The sequence below is a fragment of the Rhipicephalus sanguineus genome, chromosome 1 (assembly GCF_013339695.2).
Source record: "Rhipicephalus sanguineus isolate Rsan-2018 chromosome 1, BIME_Rsan_1.4, whole genome shotgun sequence".
Taxonomy (NCBI): domain Eukaryota; kingdom Metazoa; phylum Arthropoda; class Arachnida; order Ixodida; family Ixodidae; genus Rhipicephalus; species Rhipicephalus sanguineus.
This window is the reverse complement of record NC_051176.1, coordinates 314194598-314219837: the sequence shown is the minus strand read 5'-3', so window position 1 is coordinate 314219837 and position 25240 is coordinate 314194598. Positions and strand designations below refer to the sequence as shown.

The following is a 25240-nucleotide window of genomic DNA, read 5'->3' as shown; positions in this document are numbered from 1 at the left end:
AGCATTATTATTGGCCAATAGCCGACATAAATCAAGACCGGTGTTTGGATCAGATGCGCTTGTTCCCGTTGACACTGTGTACATAGTTGTTTAGTTAAATAAACAGGCTGAAATATGGAAAAGCTTTGTTGCGAGTTTTCAAAAAGATGGCTCATTTCCGATAGAGGCCAACTGTCGTCTGCGGAACTCAGCGCGCCGGCGAACGTTCGAGTGTAACCTAAATTTGGCCACACTGCCTTTTCGGTATCGCAGCCTCTTGTGCCTCGCTTGTTTCGATTAGTTTTGAATGTCATAACTGGCCTCAAATCTTACAAAACTTGTGTGTGACGTTGAGTTCTAACGCAATGGATCTCGTGCTGACTTTATCAGTGCATGCACAGATCGAGTTGCGAGCAGGTTCTTAACAGGCCGGAGGGCGGCCCCTCGTGAACCATGAGGGTTAGGTTATAGCTGAGGGTTTTAACACTAGTATTACTTTTCCAGAGAACGCACACGATTATTTAACCTTTGGATAACGCACTTCTCGTCAAAGATATCCCGAAGAGGGATTCAGCGGTAAGGTCGAAATAATACAACCAGAATTCCACTGTCAACCCACAGAGAGTACTTTTGCTTCCAGTCGTCTTCAAAGAAGAACCATCGGCCTGTGTTTAAGCTTACGTAAGGCCCAGGCCCGTAGCCAGGGGGGTCTAGCCCCCCCCCCCCCCGAAATTTTGGTGAAGTAGGTGTTTTTACTAAAAATAAATAATGAAAATAGGTGTTTTTCTCAAATAGTCATGATTTTCAGCAAGTGCCCCCCCCCCCCCCCAAAAAAAAAAAAAAAATTCCTGGCTACGGGCTTGGTAAGGCCACTACATAATTTGAGGGGTGTCATGCAGGCCGAAGTGAACACCTTTGGCTCCGAATTCTTTGGTTCGTCGTGTTGTGCCGTTATAAAAATGATAAACGTACGTGTGCCCTCTTGAGTGCTGCTTCATATATCGACAATGCTTCGCTCACCCGAAATTTGTGGATACCAGCGTGACAAAGGCACCTCAGTTGGTCGAACGTATGTGCATTCCATGGGCGTATGCTGTGGGGCAATTTTAGTAATTTCTGGCACGAGGTGCACGCGTCCAGTGGCAGCAGCGTGTTCTGAGCTGTTCTAAGACCGCCTGCATATGTTTGCATTGTAGGTGTTTGGGCCAGCCGCCGCGCACAGCTCCTCAGAGACGAGGATGAGACACTGAGCAACACGTCCTTATCATTCCAAGACTCAGCCGCGACTCACTGTCAACGGCCACGGAGCACGAGCCGCGAGCGTGCCCGTGTCCATCGTTCTCTTCTACCGTCGGTGCGCTCCTTGCTGCGGCACCCGTAGTAATAAAAGTTACACTCGCAGACGCCACAGTTACAAGGCTACTGTAACGCACCTACATTAGGTGCATTTAAAGCGTGCCTACTGTCGCGAGCTGCACGCAGGGGCAGCAGCGCCTTCTGAGCAGCTGAACGATAATCTATTTCCGCAATTAGCACTTACTTGCAATTCGCGCTTTGGCGTGGCATACAGTGGTTCTCTGTAACTGATATTTTGTATTTAGTTGCTTTCATACCACCTACTATCTTACTAATTAACCATTGTTGTTAAGCATCCCGCCACCGCGATAACGCGAATGCCAAAAGTGTGCCCCGGTGTCAAGCTAATCAGCAACGTTGGTCAAGCACAACATCCACAAACTTACCAGTGACATGTCTCCCGCATAATAAAAATGTTAATGCACTTGTATTTCTCATTTCTGAACGTTCATGTGTACTACTGGCACACCTCTTGCACAGATGTCACAGTAGGAAATAAAAAAATATGTATTACAGTCCTCCTCAATGAAACAGCTGTTCTTCAGAAAATAATGGTTCGCTTGAATTGCTAGTATACTATATTCTCAGCAGTAGACAGGTTGGCTTGTTCGCAATTCAGAGTTTTACTTACATAATGCAGAAACAGGAGGACTATAGCAAACGGCACAACACTTGGGAAATGGAGAAGGAAATATTTGCTTTCTCGCATGTGCAGAAACAAGATGGAGGGAAAAAGCGGAAGGAAGTGGCTGAAGAACTTCCTTTCGGAAGTTCCGGAACCGGAAATGGGCGGCGTCGTCGAAACAATAAATGACGCTACTTAAGCGGCAGCAGACGCGATGGAGGGGATTCAGGTCTGACAAATGGCCAACCTCCCTGTCCTTCCGTTTTTCTTTTCCTCCTCCCCGCTATATGTATACCCCCACTGATACGTCTGCGTAAGGGGTATTCAGACGGGGGAGAAATGCTCGGGGGATAAAGGCGGAGCCTAGTGACGTCAGGTCGCGAGGAGAAGTCTCCACAAATGACCCCCACTCACACGGACGAGGCGAACGGAGGGGGAGACCAGTGTTGCTAGACTACTCTGGTGGTTTGCACCACCCGTTCGACGAGCTGCTGGCGACGAGCTGCAGACGACCGTGCAGCTGCAGACTGTACACTCGCTGCCGCTCTCTGCAGGAGCAAGTGCAACATAAGAGCCCGAAATTTTGCTATATCCCCCACCGCCGGGGGTTTGTTTGTCCTTTCGGGGAAAAGGTCCCCGTCTCCCCCGAGGAGGCGCGGGGGAGTCACGCCCACTCGCTAATCCGTGACGTCGCGGTCACGTGATCCGCAATCCCCTCGTCTCCCCCGAGCATTTCTCCCCCGTCTGAATACCCCTGTATGCGCGCAAAATTAAGGGGCTGACATACTCCAGCGTAACGTGCCGTTGTCAGATGGGAGGAGACGCAGCGCCCGGAGGCGCTTTGTCCCAGAGTTCTACGATACTCATCAACCCATCATCATCCGTACGTCTGTCCCGGCACGACCCCCCCCCCCCCCATGTTTCGGGCAGACGGTCCTTGCCCGGACAAGGGGGCTACCGCTCGACGCAGAGCGCCTAGCAGACGTAGACAGTCTCACGGCCCCACGTCAGAGAAACTCGACAAGGGGGCTACAGTTTGGTGCAGCAACTTTAGTCGCCGCACGCAAAGCAGACGTACCCACGGAGTACCGCGCGGCTGAAAGCCATTGGTGTCCTACCCGGACAAGGGGGCCGCCGTTCGGAGCGACGAACCAAGTCGCCGAGCACAGAACGAAAACGACCGACAAGGACATCGTGGGCGGGGCCCAACAAGGCGACTGGATTACCCGGGCGCCTGCAAAGCACGGGTAAGCAACAGCGCGCCCACGATCGGCACTAGGGTTGCCTCCTTTTACCGAAAAAAAAAAACGGTCCTTCGACGGGGGGGGGGGGGGGGGGGGGAGGTTAACAGGAGATTAAAATAATGATGAACAATAGACTCTACGTCAATTATTCGGCATGCAGTGCCATTTAATGTAACATTGCTTTCATTGAGCCAAATAAACCCAATGCACAAACAAAAGCAGCACACTCAGCTAACCAACTAGCCTAATTGCTGACATAAAAGTACCCGTGATTGGAATGACGCTTCGCTTATTACTCTGAATGTGCTGCACTGAAAAGGAACCACAATGCTTCGTCCATAAAAAAAGCTCTTCTTTGCGTCTGAAACCAACAGGCCAGTGGCATTATAGACACAAAGGAACGTTAAAATGTGCATATGCCACAAACATGTCGGATATTCATGTACCATGCACGCGCAATAATATGCTCTACTCCAATGATCGCTAGACTTGAAGGGATCCCAGAAAGTGGTTGACTAATAGCGTAAGAGTTTTGGTGATTCACGATAAATATTTACCGTCGTAGTTGTTGAATTGCATGACGCTTATAAAACAGCCAAAAAATAAATAATCGCGGTATTATGCCCAAAAAAATACGGCCAATGGCGGCCGGTGCGGACCGGCAACCGACCCGCCATCTGAAAAACCGGCCTGGCCGGTCTAAAGCCGGACAGGTGGCAACCCTGATAGGCACAGCTACGCTAGCTAACAAACGCGCAGCCCTCTATGGGCACACTGCGCTTCTAACTCTCCGCTGACGAGAACGCCTCTAGCGGCGGCGCGTGCGTCCGTGGGGTGATGGAAGCTTTCGAACTCAGCGGCCGGTGACAGCATTCGTGCCAGCTCCTTCGTGTTTTCCGTAGTTTTGCGAAGCGTTTCTTTTTTTGGCGGTCGTTCCATGGCTCAGCGTCGAAGCAATGAGGTTTCTTGTGTTGTGGGCTGTCACAATACCTACAGCAATTCACCTGGAACAAAGTTTTACCGCTTCCCAAAGGCTCACTGGGAGATGGAGAAAGGACGTTGGATACAACTTGTCCGCAGGGGCTCCGGAAGTACCTCTGATGTGTGGGGGCGACGACGTCTTGTGGGCTGATGTTGCATCGTCTATATATATATATATATATATATATATATATATATATATATATATATATATATATATATATATATATATATATATATATATATATATATTAATGAGAACTAACAGACAATAACGCCAAGGAAAGTATAGGGGATGTTTTTAGTAATAAATAGCTGCCCGCGGCAAGCTATCTTTTCGTCCACTTTTCTTTCTTCACAATTACCTTACATTTATTACTAAAAACATCCCCTATACTTTCCTTGGCGTTATTGTCTGTTAGTTCTCATTAATATTGTGTATAACAAAGAAAACGAGCCCTTGAAATTAACACTTCGTTCCTTTATAATATATATATATATATATATATATATATATATATATATATATATATATATATATATATATATATATATATATATATGTATAAATACGCACTACCTTAACGAGTAAACGATGCCTTGTGGGGACGTTTATCACGCATGAGGATGCCGTGTTTACGACACGAATACGACACGACTGACTGCCAGGTGAAATTATTTTCTGAAATTTTCTCGGCTGCCGGGAGAATTGACGCTCCCTATCTAATTCGCTCACAGGACCCTCGGCCTTTTTTGTGTGTTTTGTGCCTCATCCGGAGTCTATATCGACCAGATGACTTTGATACCATCTCATGTAGTCAACATAACACGCATATGTGAAACATCAAACGTGAAATCTATAGAGCTGTATAAGCAGAAAAGGAAGTATCGTTGTAGCTTACCGCTTCAGTGATGTTCTTTGTCCGCCTTACCTCCCAAGGTAGTGGATAAAACATGTGCATATAGGTGTTTTCTCGTGTAACTTTGCCGCTTGTGTGCGTCCGATACGCACAGCCAGTTAGGGACCTTAAAGGGAAACTAACGAGAAATACCAAGTTGAGCTGCAATGAACAGGTGCATTGAAGAATGCGCGCACGTTTTGTTGGGTCTGAAAAGATAACTTATAAGTGGAGATATTTGTAAGCAAAGACCGAATATCTCTTACTCAATTTCTCTCGCCCCATACTTGGTGCTGAAGCGATGTCGTCTCGAATCTCATTGCTCTCAGCAATTTAGAAGGCGGCATGATACGTCACCTCGTGTGCAAAGGGCCGTCGCATGGCCGCGGCTTTCGGCATTGACGCGATGGATGTGGTTGCAGACTTTGAACCTCGCAGCGAAGATCTCGCCATGGAAGCAGGATTGCATTTCAGTGTGTCTGAAATGATCCCCCATGCTCTCGCGGCAGCAGTTTAGTGTACGATGCCTGGCAGCCGCCGACGGAAAATGAAGCCTCGTTTTCGTCGACGACATGCGAGGCGTCCACTTGCCAAATACTGTTTATGTACACGTGTTTTTCATGCTGCGTTTTTATTAATCGCGATTTCCTTTGGGAGAACTGGAGCAAATGCGCCGTGCAGTGAGGAGAGGCGCGGCATAGCAATAAGAGCAGAGCCATGCAGGACCACTCAATCCACCCGTGGAATGCGGCGCGCATCCGAAGGGAAGGTGGGAGGGTGCCAGTGAGGAGAAATGTACCCTGGGATCAAAACCATCGAAGGCCCATAGTTCTCTGTGGGACAGCGCGCATGTGTGAAATCCGACGCAGAATCGCAGCGAAACTCGCTCGTATAAACGACATCAAACTACACCTGACTGCTCTTGTTACCACCGCGCTCACCGGCAGAAGCAGGGTTGCCACTGACTTTCGAGTAAATGTCGCCAAACGACGAGCAGAAAGTCGCCAAAAGTCGCCATTTTTTTACGAATTTCGCCAAAAAAGTCGCCATTCTAGATATGTGCGGCATATCCTAGTAATAAGAATTTCCACTGATGTATAGCCCCGTAGAATACAGTGCCATTCAAAGCCCTTAAAGTATATTGACATTTCTCAATGCCAGGCGCATCGCCCCTTCACCATGGGAGTGCTTGGTGCGCCTGGTTCTCCGACTAGCCGCAAGATGTGCGCGGAGGCGCAAGTATGAAAGGATAAAACGCTCATGATATCCTTCCATCCCTGTCCACTCGTTTAAAAGGTAAAAGTGTGGCAAACCTTGGGCGAAAGCCGCGAAGGCGTTGTTTGTAGACAGTTTTACATCCCCTCATATGAAAAAAAGCATTAACAGGTTTATTGAAAGCAGTAAGACAGAATTCTTACAGGTATCGTTCATTAGTAAGTCTTATGCCTTTCAGTGTGAACTAATATGATACCGGACGCCACTGTCCCTTTCATATATAATCACTTATATCTACCCGCGTCAATCCAGTGCGTTATAATTGAACAGGTAGACATTGTAAAATGTGATATAGCAATTGTTTTCATTGCACACGTCCACCGAGAACAGTAGAAAATGCCTGAATAAATAATTTTTTATTGCACGAACACCCGCGTATCCGCCCATCTTTGCTATACGAGCTCGATTAGGGGATACTGCAGCATTGAATAGGTCGCCAAGCTATTCAGAATAGTTGGAGCTTTGGCGGAACAAATGGCCGGAACACACGACCAACCCGTCATCTAGCCCCTTCAGAAGCGAAACTTTAGCGAAGCTCTGAAGCATCTAGATGAATCTAGATGAATTGAGTTAGAAGCATCTAGATGAATTGAGGAGATACACACGAGTTACAGGACGGACATACAGAACGGCGCGCAATGTGCACCTCAAAACCCAGAAGAATACAGAGAATAGTGCCGATCATTCGTTGGGAAGGCACTGAGCTTAGGATGCATAACTCAGTGGAGACCTAAGCTGAAAATCGCCAAAAATTCGCCATGTCGCCATTCATAATTTTAGGTCGCCACGGGCCTCTCGAATTCGCCAATTTGGCGAAAAGTAGCCACCACTGGCAACCCTGGGCAGAAGCAAAATAAAAACGTATAAGGAGGATATCACGATGAATAGCTCTCGACAAATCACGACCGGACTGTGTTTGTGATCACTACGAGAAACTTGAACGGGCGTTAGTACATATCCTTCAGTTTGTCGCTATTTTCTCGCTTGTTAAAGCTCAGGTCACAGTAAGATAGTAATGAATGTGATACTAATAAGATAATTTACCATTACAGTTCTGCTTCCTATATATATTTAGCGTTACTGTGCACGAGGCCCACCACTGCAGACAAGAGCGATGCAGTCGTCGTGACGTGCTAAGTGGGATCACGTGATGTCACCTTGCTTCACGGAACCTTGCTCTGACTTCGGGAAGCCGGTGGCCCAAGCGCGTTTTGTTCTTTCAGTTTCCCACTTCAATCAGCCTCATTGCACAATCAGTTCATGTGCACTGGCATCTGGACAGACCAAGAGCTTGTAAAGCGTGACCAATGTTTTCGGCCGCATGGTGCTCTGGTGTAGTGTGCCACAATTAACGCACCACGCAAGCAAAGGAGCAGGGTGTAATTTCACATTTACGGTTTTACCTCAAGGATAACGAGCATCACTACGCACGGCTTATAAAGCTAGAAAGGGCAATGAACCGAGGTCCCGCGCACGTGTTTGCAGCAAGCACTTCCAAGAAGGCGACTTTGTCTGTGAACAACGCAAATGTTAGTTCGGTGAGCAACAGCGCGTTCACAGGCGACAGCTCCCTCTTCATGTGAAGACACCCACACCTGCAAGTATTTTCAGAAATTACTTCGGGGACGTCATGCCTCATAGTCATCCCCCATCATACGCACGGTGATCGGGGAACATATCATTGGGAATGTACCGATACACAGAAAAAAATAAGGAGGGGGAACGTACTTCGATAGAAAAAAGTAGTCTGTGAACGAGTTTCTTGTCTGAAAAAAATATATATATACAAGGCAGGAAAGCCCTTATCTAAATTTTAGTTTCAAATTGTCAGTTCGTCCCAGTGTCTGCCCATAAAAGCTCGCCGTGTGCTTGGAGGCTGACATGCCTGATGAGTTCGCAAAGAGCTTCTCGATCGCAAAAACCCTTCAGCAAGAAGACAGTGGGCCACGGCTGCCCTTTCCGATTTTCACTACGGTCATTATGTCTGGAAGAACCAAGGTGTGTCTTGGCCGAAACGAAAGAAAACGAACATTTCCCGCGATAAGTTCAATGGAGAAGTAGTAGGGTTCTCGGGGGGCTCAACCCCCCATCGCCTCGAAATTATTGCATTCTGTGTGTATATATATATAAGCGCAGCCATACACACACGCAAGAACATAGATAAAGCTAGGTCAGACCTCCAGAAAAGTTTTCTGGCTAGGCCCCTGGGTAGGTTCACGGTTAAAATCGTGCTTATGTGGGAACAGGCCAAGTTTTTTTATATTATTGCTTTTCATGGGCTTGGATAGAAAGATGCAAGGAAAGAGGGAGAGAACGAGAGGCATCCTTAAGTCGTGGCGCTGAGACGTGCTCCTGCTGCAGAATAGAGCGCCAGCCTCATTGAGAACCACATCAGGACAGAAGATGCGTTGAACCAGATCGCAAGCAGGCAGTCCTCTTTACGCAGACAAAGCACCGACAAGATTTTGTTTCGTTTGTTGAAGAAAGGAAGAACCTTTCAATAAGTCAAAGGAGTTTCTAGCCTCCCGGGCTGTACCAGGGGAAAAGAAGGTGAGGGAGGGGGTGTTGGAACAGCCTTGAGTGTGGGGGCATGCCCCCACTGGTTCTGAGCCTGTGGGGGCGACGGATCCCACGGCCCCCCCGGTTCCGGAGCCCCTGCTTGTCCGCCGTGACAAGTAAGACTTTTTGTAATTTCATTCGGTGCAGGGTGTTACGTTCATTCCATGGGAGAGGCGTCCATGGAATGAAACATTGTTTCAGACCTGCCTTAATTGTAATACACCCCATTAATCATGGTCTCCAAATGGCAATGTACTTTTTTTCACGCTGAATCGGTATCGCGAAGACACTGTTTAATTCTTCTTATTTCATGCGCAGCGTTGATGGAACAGATTGGGAGCCCACAGAACAGGGGCGGCGCCAGGATTTTTTTACTGGGAGGGGGGGGGGGGGGGGCAGGGAGATGGGGAACTTATGCGTCGTGTTTTCACTATGTTTTACTCCCTTCCACTTTCGTCTCACGTTTTATAAACGCCTGACTTATTACATTAGCAGTCCGAGATATGAACCTTGTTAGATGGCACATACGCTTCCTTCAGTAGCTCAAGACTCCAATAAACATGCGCGGTGTACTGCTTAGGTAAGTGCAACGTAACGGATATCGAGGCCGCGCATGATCAATAGATGCCAATCATTGCTCAGCCCCAACGCTTCTGTGCATTGCTATTTCTCCCATCAGTCATCCAGACAGAGGCTTCCTCGATGACATATTATCAGCAAGGTTTCGCCTCGATCTAAGCCAACTCTCACAAGAGAAATCATCGAGGCACCCGCCGTATTACGTACGGGTTAGAATTGCATTAGCTGCATTGCAGTGTAGCCTTGTGGGAAAAAGAGCTGAACTTCCTTGATAAGACACCAGGGCGACAGCAACTTGAGAGGAAGCCGTGCGCAGCTACGAAAACGTTTTTTGTGAAGTATTCAGTATAAATGGCTGTGCAAAAGCGAAATAACCATTTTGTTGAAAGTCGGCGCTGCGTTTTTCTTCTGTGTGCCTGTTAGCCGTCAGTACCTGCGCTGTGCCCCTTCACTGAGCACTGCATCAGCCACGAATCAAAGGATGTGAAAAGCAAAAGCTAACATTTACTTATGTACATTCACTAAAATCTTCGAGAACACAATAGGACACAATTGCTCGGTGGCTGAAATGTTAACAACAGTTTGACTGGGATGAAGGCCCAGGTTCTAAACACGCCAGTGTAAATAAGATATTCTAGCACACACAGCAGCACACAGCAGTGCTTCTGCTAATATAATGAAAATATATATATTGCATCGAACAGCGCATGCACAAAAACCAGTACCGAATAAAGAAAATAAAGCAGGTAACCAGCAGCAATAAAATAACACCAGTTAACTATAGATCAAAATATAGCTTCGAAATAGTAATCTCACAGCATCAGAGATAACACCAGTAAGTAAGGTTCATATCAATTCCAAGTTTCCTCAATACGCGCTAGATTACAACAAAGGTAAAACACCCTTCTTGCGCCGCTTGGTCGTGCAATGCGTTGGAAATGGCGAAAAGAATAACAAAAAGCTATGTAGCAAAAGAATAACAAAAATAAAGAGATAATATACTTGTAAAACTAGATCACGCATAGGCATGTCAGTCATTTCACATCTGGCATTACAGTACACCAGCTTTCGTGAACGCAAATGTCAGCTCTCCGACTATACACTGTTCATCAGACAAGCGAGGCCACCTACGCGGCCTCGGACAGCACCCTTTGCAGTTTGTTTCAAAGCGACGACAGAGACCGAGAAAGTCCTCGAAGATTTCGTCGCTACCACAGGTGCCAATGCCTGCGCTGTGACAGCACACCACAAACCACGGCGGCAGTGGCGTACCAACTCGTTCGCGAGTGAGGGGGCTGGCGTCGCTCACTCTGACCGCCGTATATATATATATATATATATATATATATATATATATATATATATATATATATATATATATATATATATATATATATATATATATATAAACATTTTTTCTATTTATAGAGCTGATCAGATCACTTGCTTTTCAAAAAAAGCTGTTTTAAATCAAGGAAGAATCTACACAAACAGATTGTGCAGGCTGGGCCGCCTTATACCGCGACAACACAGCAGTGTTTAATAACATTTTGGAAATATTACCGTGAAGTTTAAAAAGTACAGCCAAATTTAACCTGATCATCTGAGCATTCCATCAGCAAACTTCCAAGTCTTAGTCTGGCGTTGTAGATACGATGAGCATGAAGAACCTACTATGACTCTAGTACATTCTCACTTATTAAACAAACCATGTGGCTGAGAATGCAAGTTACTTCGCAGATGTCATCGGGATAAGCCTAGTGCCCATTTCTTTACTGTTAGAGCCCTCTAATATAAAGTCTTTCTGAAGAAGAAGACCAAGTTCAGTCGATTAATACTTAAGCAAACCACATTGAGCTGGTTGTGTGTAGTTATAAGACTGTAAATGACTACGAATTTATATGCTAGGTGTCGTTCCTTGCCCTCCTACTTTTCCCGGGAGAGTATTTCGGCCGCGCGTTAAAAAAGTGCGGCCGGTGCGGCCCTCTGGCGGGGGTCTGGCCGTTGCCAGGCGAGCGAGACCGGGGAGACGGATACGCGTAGACGCGGTGGCTCCGGCCGTCGTATCGATAGTATGCGCTCCCCTTCTGCGGTAGTGTTATGTTATTTCGGCAGAGTAGCTGGGCTTGGTGTTCCCTGACTACTGTGCGATGGAGTTAGGAGAGGCCAGGATAGACGCACATCATTATGTTTGCTTATTGCTAGCGTGCATGCTTGTTGACATCCGACCGTCAGTTCGTACGTGTTGCATATCGTGCTTTAATTGTGGTGTTAATTCTAATGCGGCCGGACTGCTCGCACTGAGCTTACAAGAGTGCCCCCTACCTCTAGGCCGCACACCTTGATTTACAGCACTAACATTGTTTCATTTCGTTGTTGCTGCAAGTATAAATTCTGAGTGAACAAAGCAGTACAAAAGCGTGCACTGTCGGCGCAGAGCATTACGACGTTCGGCGACGAGTATGGCGAGTACGAACAAGGTTCTGTCTTCGGGAGAAGAAGCGGCGCGGCGGGAATATGATGGGAATTCGCTAGAGCATATGGGCCCAACGATGACGGGCCGACCCCGAGTTTCGAGTGAGAGAGGCGTGTCGCCGCAACTGCACGACAAAACTCGTCGGGAAGCGAGACGTCGGCCGCCCAGCAACGAAGGGAATCCGATCCTGACTTGCGAGTGGCCAAAGCAGGAGCTCACGGACCGTTTAGCGGCGTCATATTATCATCGCTGTATCGACAGCTAAAATAGTACTTAGTAAAAAACGCACCCCAAAGCCAAGGAAAAGGCACCAGCTCCGCAGTTTCATCAGTCTTCGCGACGCCAAGTCAGTGAAGCTGTGCTAAATTTTACCCTTGAATGTTGCATTTGTGCGCTGTGACGTGCAGCTCATGCAGTCACTGCTTCATCGCAATGCCCACTGAATACTTTGTAATACCAAAGGAAACATGGCACTGCCGCAGAACCCAACGACGGTCGGAGTGCCGCCGCGGCCGCGTCTTCGTCGTCTAGGCAACCGCGACCGCCGCGCGCGGAGCAGCTCTGTGTACCACGTGACTTTTTTAACGCGCGGCCGAAATACTCTCCCACTTTTCCCAGCTTGGGTGTGGTTTGGACTGAAAAGCAATCAAGTGGCCCTTTACTCCTCCCGTCCGGTTCCTGCTTACGTAAACTGTGTAAGCTCAAACTTTCTTTGAAAAAATGTGGGCGATTATAACGTTAAACTACCCCGCATTGTTTCCTTCCGTATAGGTCGTTAGCTGTCAGTGCTGGGCAGTATCGAAGATACATGTATCTTCGATACTATTTTAGATACTTTTTGGGTATGTTGTATCTGTATCGTGATACGTCTCGCAAGACCTGTATCAGTATCTGTATTTCCGATACATTGAAGAATGTATCGTGTATCTTAAGATACAAGATACTGCGATCGTAATTCCACCGTGCGAAACAATAAACGCTGACTGAACTCCGCTTCCCAATCTGATACTGTTGCCACTAAGTAACCAGAATAAAATTAAAGACTGAGATTATTTTATCCTTCCGCCAGAGTTTTCCAGCGAGGGCAGGCGGTGAGCTCTGAGCGTCCTCTTGAGGGAGCAGAGTCACGTGGTGGTGCTCGCGTTGTCTCGACAGACAAACGCGCGAACGTCTACGCCCAGAGGACATTTTGTTTTCACGGTTTCTTTTTTTTTTCCTTTTTAGTTGTGTCAATGCTTGGCACTTCGCTCTTAGCCACTGTCCTGTGCCACCTACTCCAATGCGTGCGGTGTCTTTTGCACAAATTGTGATGCCGCTGTAGTATCGTTATCAGTTTCTCTTGCGTTGTGCTTCGTTACGAAGTCGGAAGAATGCAAGAAAAGGGGTTGCTTTGCATCTCGTGGCTTTCCGACATCGGCGATTCGAAGGACCTCGTCGATGAAAGTTTGACTTGCATGCAATGAGATTGACTTATATAGAAACAAGATTCGAACAGCTATAGCACCACCGGTACCGATGCTGCAGGGGATTTAGCAGAACAAGCATTCACGTAACAGAAGCTATCTTGGCGTACGTCTCTTTTTCTTTTATTCAATGAGTTTTCAAAATCCTAATTGGATTGTTAGCACAAGTTCTTTCTAAGCTGTTCTTTTCTATCCGATATCTATGTCTCTGTATTGCTTTTTCTGGGTCTGCTTACGGCAATATATCTTTAACGTGCTGGCAAGGTAAGCGCTCCGCTTTATTCTCACTTTAGCTCTCTGCAATATTTCTGCTACTGTTTACAGACTTATATTCTACTTAAGTTTACTGCTGTCAAGGCGACGTTCAGAACAAATATATAATAATCTGCGCGTGCTTGGATTATATACATGAACAAAAATTCTGCTTACTGCTTAGTAAAATAGCGAAATTAAGTTTTCATGATAATAACGTAAATAATTAGGAGCCATCTGAAAAATGTTAGCAAAGAGATTCGAGAAACATTTTCATACAAAATGCTTCACTTTTCTAATGAGCGTCTCAGCGAGTCGGTTTACGCTATTTGATATAGGCACTGAATTTTCTGTGGTCTTACCTGAAATGCCTAATTCTCATAGCTAATTAGGGGTTACCCGCCGCGGTGGTCTAGTGGTTATGGTGCTTGACTGCCAACCCGTAGGTCGCGGCGGCCGCAATTCGATGCTCGTGTGCTTATATTTAAGTTTTATAAGACCACGTGGTCGAAATTTCTGGAGCCCTCCACTACGGCGTCTATCTAATATCGTGGTTCCGTAGGACGTTAAACGCCACAATTATTATTAGCTAGGGGTGTGCGAATATCAAATTTTTCGAATACGAATCGAATACGAATATCCACCTTCGAATATCGAATCGAATATCGAATATCAAAGGAAAAATGGCTCCACAGTAACAATATTTTATTTAACATGTAGCTATTTGAAAAAAAAAAAAACATTAACAACCTGACTGGCAACACAACATACACTGCTATCTCCAGAATACAATGTCCAGGCTAGCACAATGCACATCACAACACAAGCAAATATCACGGCTCAATGAAAGTAATGAATACATGTTATCATGAAGAAATATGAGTTGCTCCACATGATCAGGCAGCAGGCGCTCCCTTGTAACAGAGACAACCCCCCCCCCTGCCACTGAAAAGGCACGCTCGCTTGGAACAGAAGTTACATGGGGCAAAGCTTTGCCAGACTGGGGTATCTGAACAGTCCGCCACCAGTCACGTGGATCACTGTCTTTCTTCAGAAGTGGTCCCGCATAGTGAACGAGTGGTAGTGCGGCACGTTACGGCCGCATAATTTTGAAAATGTACGGTTACATGATCGCCAACAGCGCTGCACGTCGGAGATGCACCAGCAATAAATCATACGCATTGGGGCGCTTGTCGCAGGCAGATATCGTGCCTCCGAGTACTTACGATGTTTATCGCTCCTCTCGGCAACGTTTTTAGCGATACGAACGCATCAGAAATGTGGAAGACGAGTTATTTTATGCATGATAATCGAACCGCATATTCGAATTTTTCGAATATTCGAAGTTATCAAATATTCGAAACTTTTCGAATACACGATTTTCGAATCGAATACGAATATTTCGAATGTAATATTCGACGAATATTCGAAACTTTCGAATATTCGCACACCCCTATTATTAGCTCTTCGGGGTGCCGCCTGTATCGTGTTCCTATACTTATTCGCAGTGCTTGATACAGAACCGCTTTTCTATTTTACTTAGCTATATTTGTTTTTATTTCTTAGTCTTCTCTCAGGAGGTCTTCTCTCAGGAGTTCTCAGGAGTGCTCTGAAGAGGTCCTGCCCTCACCAAGTGCAAAGAACCTTTAGCGCCCAGGTCGAGCGACTGAAACGCGCCGGCTACCCGACAGAATTACTCAGTGCCTTGGCAGCAGTTCTACTGAGCGAGTTTTCGAAACGTGGCTCCAGGACACGCCCAACACAGGAGAGACAGAAAATTTCTGTCATCCCTTACGTACACGGTGTGAGCCATGCGCTCAAGAAGATTGTTGGCAAGGCGGGCGTGAGACTCGTTTTCTCGGCTCCTCGTAAGCTCGGCCGCCGTTGCAAGAAAGTGAACGATGACAATACCAAGGAGCAAGCGTGCGTCAAGAAACACAGGACGCAGTACGTTGAGTGTGTGAGCAACGTAGTGTACGACATTCCATTGTCCTGTGGTCTGTCCTATACTGGACACACCGGTCGCTGTTTAAACGACCGCCTGAGAGAGCACGCAAATAATCTCAGGACTTCAACAAGCAGCACCTTGGCAGCCCATTGCTCCTTGTGCGGCTGCGCCCCGCTCTTTCATGAATGCAAGATACTCTCAAGATATCGTAACAAGACAGAGCGCGAAATTAACGAGGCTTTTCATATCAAGACGAAAGGGGACATGTGCGTCAGTGAGCCTTCACTCGCCCTCCTGGAAAAAGAGATAATGTTTTTGAGTAGTCAACTTGTACATTTCGACTCATGGCAGATTCGTTTTTGCCTTTCACTCTTAAGTGCACGTGATGGTTCTTGTTTTCTGTTTTCAGCTATATATTTCCAGGTGTAATAAATTTACACACAGTTGTTCGTCAGCGCTTGTGTCGTGTGTTCAATCTTTCTCCGTCCACTTTTTTGCGCTGTTCCCCTCAGTATCATGTACCAACTGGCCCTTCAAGAAACCCTTCTCTAAATATTTTTAACGTTACTAATCACCAGGTAATCGCAGCTTAAGTGGCATATAGTATGAATAGCGGCGGTGTCATGCGGCACTTTGTACAACTATAGAACACGTCTCACACGTTTTCTGGGCCGCAGATATTCTCTCATAAAAGAAACATTTTTAAAACATCGCGCATTACTGAGTACGCCGCTCACGAGCGCTTTACGCCAGCAGATACGTGAAATATAAAAGTAATTGCAGTTGTATGTACTCTACGTAAACAAGATGCGTCGCAAATAATGTCGTTACCAACGTTCTCGCTGACGTACACCTGTCCGGTGATCGGGTATTGGGAAAACCGTGATACGTTTACGGGCAAGGTACAACTTAACAATGGTATTTGCACCATTGTGCGGAGGCATCTTAATGAAGCTCTTGTGATTAGAAGGCAGCCCGCTAGCTGGTTGGCAAGCAGAGCATCAGCTCCACCCAATTACAAAAGTGACAAGCAAAAACCGTTATCAGCGAAGCGTATAAAGAGATGTCGTGATAAGCAGCTACAGCAACCCCAATAACTTGTCTTGGAGCGCAATTAATATACCTTGAGCAAGAAATAAAAGAACTTTTGATATGCTAACAGACATTTCATCCAAATGAAGCAAACTTGGTCTCACTTAATAAACTTTCAAGCGAACATTTTTGTGCATCGGCGTTTAGGGCTCCATCATCGTATATACACATATATAATAACAAATTTCCGAATGTATCGAAGTATCATAAGATACAATTGGAATGTATCGTATCGGATACAGTCGGCGTTGCGGTATCTTGTATTTGTATCTCAAATACTTCTTACCTGAGTATCTTGTATCGTATCGCGATACAATTCCAAAGTATCTTTGCCCGGCCCTGTTAGCTGTTAATGATTGGTCGAAATTTTCTGGGTCATGCTCACAGCACCTGCTGTGAGCATAAAATAAATAATGAACTATTTTCAATACGGCGTGTTGTTTGTCATTGGTTCTTCGCTATTCGTAAAAAAGTTTCAATGTGCCATAAAAATTGTCTCCAATTGTTACGCGATGTCACAAATCTGCGAAAACTGGCGGCGTTAAAATGAAGTGTGCACAATAAGCAGCACATTACTGTGCTGAACAATAACTCTTTTTTTTTTGGAATAGCCAGAGAGTGTCTCTTTCTGAACGCAATTTAAGAAGGCTGCCCACCAGTCACATTGGCAGCGGCTGCTTCTAGCAGCGGGCGAGATTGATTCATATGTGTATGATAGATACTTTCAGTTGTAGTATAACGATGCGGAGCTGTTTTTGCGCGTGTACAGCTCTGTGAACTCGTCGTTGCAGACAAAGTGGTAGCGAGAGAAATAAACATTATCAGGAACAGACACAATCCTTTGCAGGTAGGCAGCCTTCTTAGTCCGGAAAACCATGGACGCTGATCATCTCCCTGGTGGCAAGTGACGGGGCTTACTTGAAAGTTGGGCTTCTCAATGTGCTCGGGTCCACTGCCTTGTTACAAGCCGCCACGATCGCTGCAGGCTACCATATGATAAGTCAAGTCAAGCAGGCTAATCGGAGACTAAAGTGGAATCTATTTTAGCTGTCCTGGCTAGGCACAACTAAAATACTGGACACTTTTGCACACTCATCAACTCACAGCAGCTTGAATATGGAGCAGTGGCGTTGCTATTCGTTTTCAAAGAAACAGAATTTCCCGAAAAAGGAGAGCGTTTGATCGGGCTATAAAACATTTACTGTTTCACGCCTATATTTGCGTCGCGGATTGCTTAAAGGAGCACTGACACAAAATTTCGAAGGCGAGATAATGAGTGAAATAGATGTATGTGGAGCCGTACACAACGTCTACGAAATATCAAGGGCCAATATAGCCTAGAACATATTTAAAATCAATTTTAAAGTGCATGCCGCGCGACTGAGCGAGATGCGAGCGCTTCGCGACGCCGACATCAACGCGGCGGATGTGTAAACAAACCTACGTTACGATTTTGTGTTGGCTGGTGGCTGGTTGTGCCCTTGCGCTTGTGCCGTGCTACCTGCCATTTCTTCCTCCGTGCCTGCGGTTTTGCGTGTGCTAGTTGTGTTCTCTTCCGCTGTTCGCTCGTCGTGCCCGTTGGCAGATGTTATGGCCCGCTCACGGCAGCGGCAAGCCTGCCGCAACGGCGCGGTGCCGCAGAACGTCGGCCGTCGCCGCACGCGCGAGAGCTGTCCAACTTGCACGGCAAGCTTCGCCGGCGAGGCATTCGCGCCTCCGAATAACATGGCAGCACCGCCAAAAGTTGTTGTCGCCCACTTCGAATCTATCAAGTGGCCGCCGTGCGCTCTGTAACGTGTAAGTTCCGAACTGATGCTTCCATTTGCTTTAGATTCATGTCCTTATAAGCTTCGACAGCAATGTATTCGTCCCGATTCGGCGCCGTTTTTGAGAGCCATAGTCAAATAATCGATGCTGTAAGCTTAGCGAGTCGAGATGGGCGCTTCCGAATGCTCGGAGGACATAGATTACGCGTTTGTTAGTTGTTTCTAATCTTCCATAGCTGGCGCCACTTGACCTGGTTCGGCGCCCACCGCACCCACGCTCGCGCGCCGCCTACGTCACAATTTTGCGTGTTCACGTGGCCAGCTGTGCCCCCGGAGGACGCTGCCTAGCTCGGTGCTCTTTGAAACCGAAACTGCGACTGGGCGCTCTAAAAAAGTCTCTAAATAAATAACCGTCGCGCACTCGCGCAAACGAGGTTTGCAGCCGTGATAAGTAGATCATAAGCTATCTATTGCAACAAAAAAAAACAAGGTGCAAAATTTTTGTGTCAGTGCTCCTTTAAATCTCAGGCCAGGCAGGACAAAATAAAATCATGACAGATTGCTGTTATCTTATAGAGTCCCTGCTGAGCAATAGCCTCCTCTGCAATGCTCGACCGCAAGACGCACAAGCGTGGAATAGGCAGCCCGCACGGCAGGTAGCCTACAGTGCGTGGTCACGACACACGGAGGGCAGTCGTCGCAGCAGAATCGTAGAACAAATTTTATTACAAAATTACGTTATTGCTCCGTTCAAGTAAAACTTCGCCTAACTTGTTAGTTTCCCAGTCTGCAGCCGACAATACCCACTGTCGAAAGTGGGGGGGCTCCGTCCCCCCAACATTTCTCAGTGGGGGGGGGGCTACCGCCCCCCCCCCCCGGTAGATACGCCTATGCACGGCGGGGATTATTCGATGGTGAAGCGGGTGTTCTGATACCGGTATAGGTTTCACTCCTATGTACGCGTGCCCGAACAATTTTCCCATGAGTGCACCGCAAAGGTACAACAGTGTTTCATTATGCCAGCATACTACCCATGTAACACAAAACCTCTAAAAGACTTCTCGAAACGGCTACGGACGGCTATAGACGTCTTGGTTTACGAGAAGATCAAGAATAGACATTTTTGCAAAATAAAGCACTTGCCTCTCAAATATGCCTGCGTACTGTTTATTACCGTTTTCAACAGCTACGACATAGCCAGAGTGTATTCTGCCAAAGAAGTCCACAACGTCTACTTTGAGACATTTTTAGACATTCTGGGGGAAAGTGCGCACGCAACGACTACCTAAATGATTCTTCAAATGTTTTGTCCACGAGCGCAAAGACGCCAAAACGGCATGTCTAAAAAGCGGTGACTGTCGCTTTAGTGAAAGAAGAGACGCAGAAAACAAGGCCCTCAAAATAATTGGTTTCGCTCCGCAAGGCGCGTTTCTATCAGCAGTTTGGTAAGTGTATTTTTTTCAAGCCAAGGCGGCTAAGGCCGCGCAACGCTCGCGCAACAGCGAACGACAACAGAAGCAAACGCAGGCAAGCCAGGCAAGCATGCTACTGGTGCTGCGCAGTCGGAGGCTCGAAGCGGGTGTTGTCGAAGCGCGCATGTTTACCCCTGCGTTCAAGAACATCTTTTCACTCGGCGCTCCACCTTGACTCAATGTCGATGGCAGATACACCTATTGGCAGGAATGTTCACTAAATATTGAGCAATAGGCGGGATCATTTTGGGAGAACCGTTGTGTCTTTTCTGTTGTATGGTGACGCTGTGCTCAGCTCGGTCAAGTGAAGGGTGAGGCTTGTTTCAGAATACTTGTTCCTTCCTCCCCCTTTCCCCTCTTCCTCCACTAGTTCGCGCCAGCCGCCAGTTCGCGGCGGCTCGATCGGCAGCAGAGCTAGGCGACGGCCGGCGGTCATTTGCGTTTTGTGTAGCGTTGTCAGCTTTTGTTTATGAACGGATGAACGGATTACGGGCTGTTTGGCATCAAGTAACGGCGATCATACTGTCTGTCGCATATTTTCCATCAGTGTTTGGTGAAACAAGCTTTACTGTGCTTTTTGCGACGGTACGTTCGTCGGTACGTTCGTTTCAAGAAGCGATTGTTCTGCTCACCACCTTCATTGCAGCCAGACAAACAGCTAAGAACGTGTGCACGTTCGGATAGAGTGCTTTTTTCGGTAAGTGCACCTGACCTTTCGTCGTTTTTACTGAAAGGTTTTAGCATTGTGAGATTAAACTGTGAACAGTTCTTTGCCAAGTTGAACCGCGTGGTCGAACGCGAAACTATAGTATACGCGCCGGTGCGAATAAGCCAGACTGACTCGCCCTATTTTGAGTAATTATGTTTTGCGCGTTACAGATCGTGGCTCCACGCACGCATGCTAGTGACAGGCCGACATAGTTTGGGCAAGCATGCTTACAACTACGCCGGCCTGTCGCTGACAAAGTGTCAAAGCTTCTACCGTAGGCGCCTCGCCTGTAGGTGCGGTTATGATTGATTGTCGTTTCTTAATACATGACAGCATTTTATCATATCTGTAATTGGAAATGTTTCTTTAGAGTGACTTGATGATCTGTTATTTGTTGTAAATCCTGCGTAGCTTACTTGCTTTCTCTGTATGCAGCTTTTCTTCACTGCTGTTTGTGCAAGATATTGGGCCTGAGACCACGCCAGTTAATGCGGAAGCCAGTGCAGTTTCTTTGACGAGACTTGGAGTGCATTCATGCAGAATTTTATTTACGTCGCTGCCGCGCCACTCAGCTTCACCTTGTGCGGTCACCTTCCGACGTGTTTTGTGCCACATTTGGTTGTGCTTTATTCATTAATAAAGCCGATTTGACAACATCATGGGATAATTTATTGTTGCTGAGAAGCGCGATTATTTATTTGCGCGCCATCCGCTAAACGTCATTTATGTAGTACAGTATACGTGTTGATCCCCTGCGTACGTGTTCAAATTTATTATAAACCTATGTCTTTTACATGAAAATTGGATATGTATGGTGTGCTGAAGTAGCCAATAATTCACGCGGCATATATGAGCGACCGCAACAACTTGATTCGGTCCGCAATAAACGCGAGTAAACTCAGCGTCGAAAACTTATATATGCAACAGTGGGGACATGCGTGGGTGAACAGGTATGTACGTATGTTAGTGATCTTGCTTGATTGTTTGCTCACTTGCTCGACGACTGACATAGGAAGTGTGAGAAAAACAGGAAAGTGCTCTCGCGGGAGCTCTTTCGGTCCCTTCAATCTCTATCTTCCTATGGTAGCCGTCAGGCTGCCGACCAAACATCTGCAAAGACAGTTATATTAGTTTATTTTATATTTCGAAAGTCCAAAATTTCGAAACGGCGAAAAAACAAGAACGTCTATGAAACGTCTTATCTTGGTGTTTTCAAAACGTCTTCTAAAGACGTCAACTAGCGGGACATTAGCACAGCTATCAGACGTCGGATAGACGTCTACGGCTACGGGAATGTCTTGACCAAGAGGTCTATTAGCCCTTTTTGATAGCCGTTCAAGACGTCTTTTAGACGGGAAATAGCTTCTTTTGTGTTACATGGGTAGTGTAGACGTATACGTCGATTACTGTGCGCAGCATCGAACATGTCAACAACACGCTGAAGATCTATCCTATTGGCAAGAGATCGCTCGACCGCAAGCACAGCTAGGTCGCTCAGACGGTTGTTGATCATCTTGCTGCGAAGATAAGTCTTCAGTCTTCGAAGGCACGAAAATTTGCGCTCGCAAGATGAAGACGATGCCGGTATCGTCACAGCGATAACACCTAGCTTGTGCAGTTCGTGGAAGGCTAGCTTATACTCTCCCAAGACAGTCACCAATTGCATCAATGTTTCTATCTTGCACTCCCTTTCAACTTCGATGCGCCGAAGAAGTTTTATTACCAACTTGCACTCCACTTCAACGCTGTCGATGTCGCATGCATAGTGCTCAGCGAAAGGCTTGCGTAAGGAGATGTGCATAAAATTCTCACTCTGGGAGTGGAGGGCGCTGACTCCGCAGAATAGATCATTATTCTCCGTGAACCGCCTAGTCACTTCCGCAATGAGGTGGTACAAAACGGGTAGAAAAACTTTGACTCTGAATGCTTCCTTTGAATCTGAAGACTCTACTTCAACGGGCCGTCCTTCACTCAATACAAACTGCTCTAAATGGAGCGGAGGGCGCTTCGTTCTCTGCTTTTCCCTTTGGGGCACCCCGTTCTCCTCAGAAATACTGCAGGTTTGCGCCCACACAGTGTCCAATGCGCTCTGCGAATTTCTCATTTTCGAGAACTTGTCAGTGACTGTGCGTGCCATGATGCATGCATGCCTGACTAAGATTGTAGTATCTACTTTGCAAATAGGTCCGAAAGAACCTTAAGGCGGTCAAGTACATTGGTAAATAGGCTTAAATTGAAGAGAAACAAGAAGGTAATTTGCTCAAGCAGACCCCTAGCTGCCGTTGCCCGCATGGTGTTTGTAGCGATGACTTCGGCGAGACATACAAGGATTGCAGGAAAGCTTTTCATTGCAGCTCTGCAAGCCGCTATCTGGCAGGTCCATCGTGTATCGCTGAGACGCTGCAGCTCTGTCACTGACAAAGACAACATTTTTGCACATCTACTTACAGGGAGTGAACGGCAGATCCACTTAGGAAGACATAGAGGCATTCCAAAAGAGAGAAAAAATCCCTCACCGGTTTTATCGCCTTGCAGACATCCACGATGACAAGGTTGAGGCAGTGGTTCATGCAATGTACGTACACTGCCTGCGGCACTTCCTGCCTGAACAGCGCCTGGACGCCCCGTGAGGTACCGCTCATGAAATTCGCACCATCATATGTTTGAGCAATGCAAAGCTGAGGATGAATGCCGCAGCGATTCAACGTTTCCTTTACGTAGCTCAGGAGCGACCTTGCATCCAATTGCTCAGCGTTGCGCAATCCAAGCAACCGCTCACTGACGTAGTACCTTACTACAACTGATAGCTGTTCCGTCTTGCTTAGGTCCTTGGTTTCATCGACGATAAGTGCGAAGCACTGGGAACTTTTCATCTCTTCCTTTATACTTGTTAATGCGATGTGACTGATAATCTCGAGGATCTGGTCTAGTGTCGAATGATGAACATACTTCGCGTTCGCTGCTCCACCCTTCAATTTCTTTCCTACAATTTCGTCATATTTAGCAAACAAGTTCAAGAGCTCAACGAAGTTTCCCTTGTTTTCACTTGTGGCACCTTCAACGTGGTCCCTCTGAGCGATTCCTTGAACGGCAGTAAATCGCAATATATCTGCAACTCTTGCTATATAGAGGCGATTTTCCTGCACCTCCCTGGAGTACGCATTCCTGAGATGTGATGTAACTGACTTGCTTTGCCCTCCCGACTTCACCTGCGTGTAGGAAACCCACGATGCCTGGCAAGCTTTATGCGCGAGTGAGTTTTCGTGCTTTCTGAAAGCAGCGTCTTCTTCTAGGGCTTGTTTTTCCAATTACTGTATCCACTCTTGACAAATGCAGATTTCTCATTGGCGCCAGTTGAAAACATTCTGCAAGCGTAACAGAAAGCTGCGTCAGCCGGCGCGCTAACCAAAGAAATAGGCGATACCAGACCGAGTTGAAGCTCCTGCTCAATGTGCCCCACTTCTTCGATGGAAATGGGTTCAGTGTTGGCTGTGTGGGTTGCTAGCTCTGCCTTGAATTTCGAACTGGCCTGCGTGGTCGGCATCTACAGAGGCGGTGAATTCAGTCGCTGAATCAGGCAAATTCCTTGCTGCCCACGATGCGGAAAGCTCGTCACATTCGCTGTTCATATGCACCGGCGAGGACGGGCAAACGTCGTCAGAAGCGGTGCTATACACAATCTCTTCAAGTAGAATCGAAACGGAGCACTGAGAAGAACTTCCTTGTTCTTGGAGCGTCTCCGAATCTTCAGTTGTTGAAGCAGAAAGCTCAGGGGGGGACGCCTTTTTGCTTGGCCCGCTTGCTCGAAGTCGAAAAAAATTCGGCAATGGACCTTTTCTGCAACATATTGTAGCGAAACGTCGGGGTTGTTAAAAGTTAAGAGCATCGGAAGACCAGGAGACGAAGAAGTGTGGGAGCAAGTCCGCACAGGCAAGCGACGAGGAGTCAACACGATGATTCCGGAGAGCACTCATTGGGGGTTCATTTATCTAACACAACTTATATTTACAAAATACACTGGGCAAATAATACAAGACATAGAAAGTGATGGCATACCCCGTCGGCTTGCATGACTGTTCCTGGTGGTGCGATGCTGCTGGGTCCCGAGTCCGCTCTCCCTAAAATGGGCCCGAGTCGCTGCTTAAATTGAGTTTCGCAGCATCCACGGGTACGCGAACCTCGGGGTTTTCCACCAATCGGCAATCGGCTTGTTAGGACCAATCAGGCAAGCCGAAGGTAACCAATCCCCACGCGAGTTTACGTGGCCGCGTGAATCCTGCTTCGGAACAAAACTGGTGCACTTTCTGAAAACGGCACATTCCAGCAAGCAGCAACGACGCGCACACACGTGCTCGGGTTTCGGTCGCCGGTCGTCCAGCAGCCCCCTGCTGGGCGCTCGCTCGTTCGGGCATGGGGCGCGACTGGAACGACCGGATGTAGCTCCCCTCAAAAGAGCAGTCGAAAAAGAACGTCTCTAACTACATTTGAAAAGAAAAACCTTCTGCTTAACTCTGCCTTTCGCGACAATATTGAGGCAATTAACCCAATGTCCTGTATGGTAGACT

At 47.0% G+C, this 25240-nt stretch overlaps 1 pseudogene; it reads right to left on the bottom strand.

Annotated features, from left to right (window-relative positions):
- Nucleotides 1-9923: 9923 nt before the first annotated feature.
- Nucleotides 9924-23548, bottom strand: LOC125757553 (zinc finger MYM-type protein 1-like; annotated as a pseudogene).
- Nucleotides 23549-25240: the final 1692 nt, after the last annotated feature.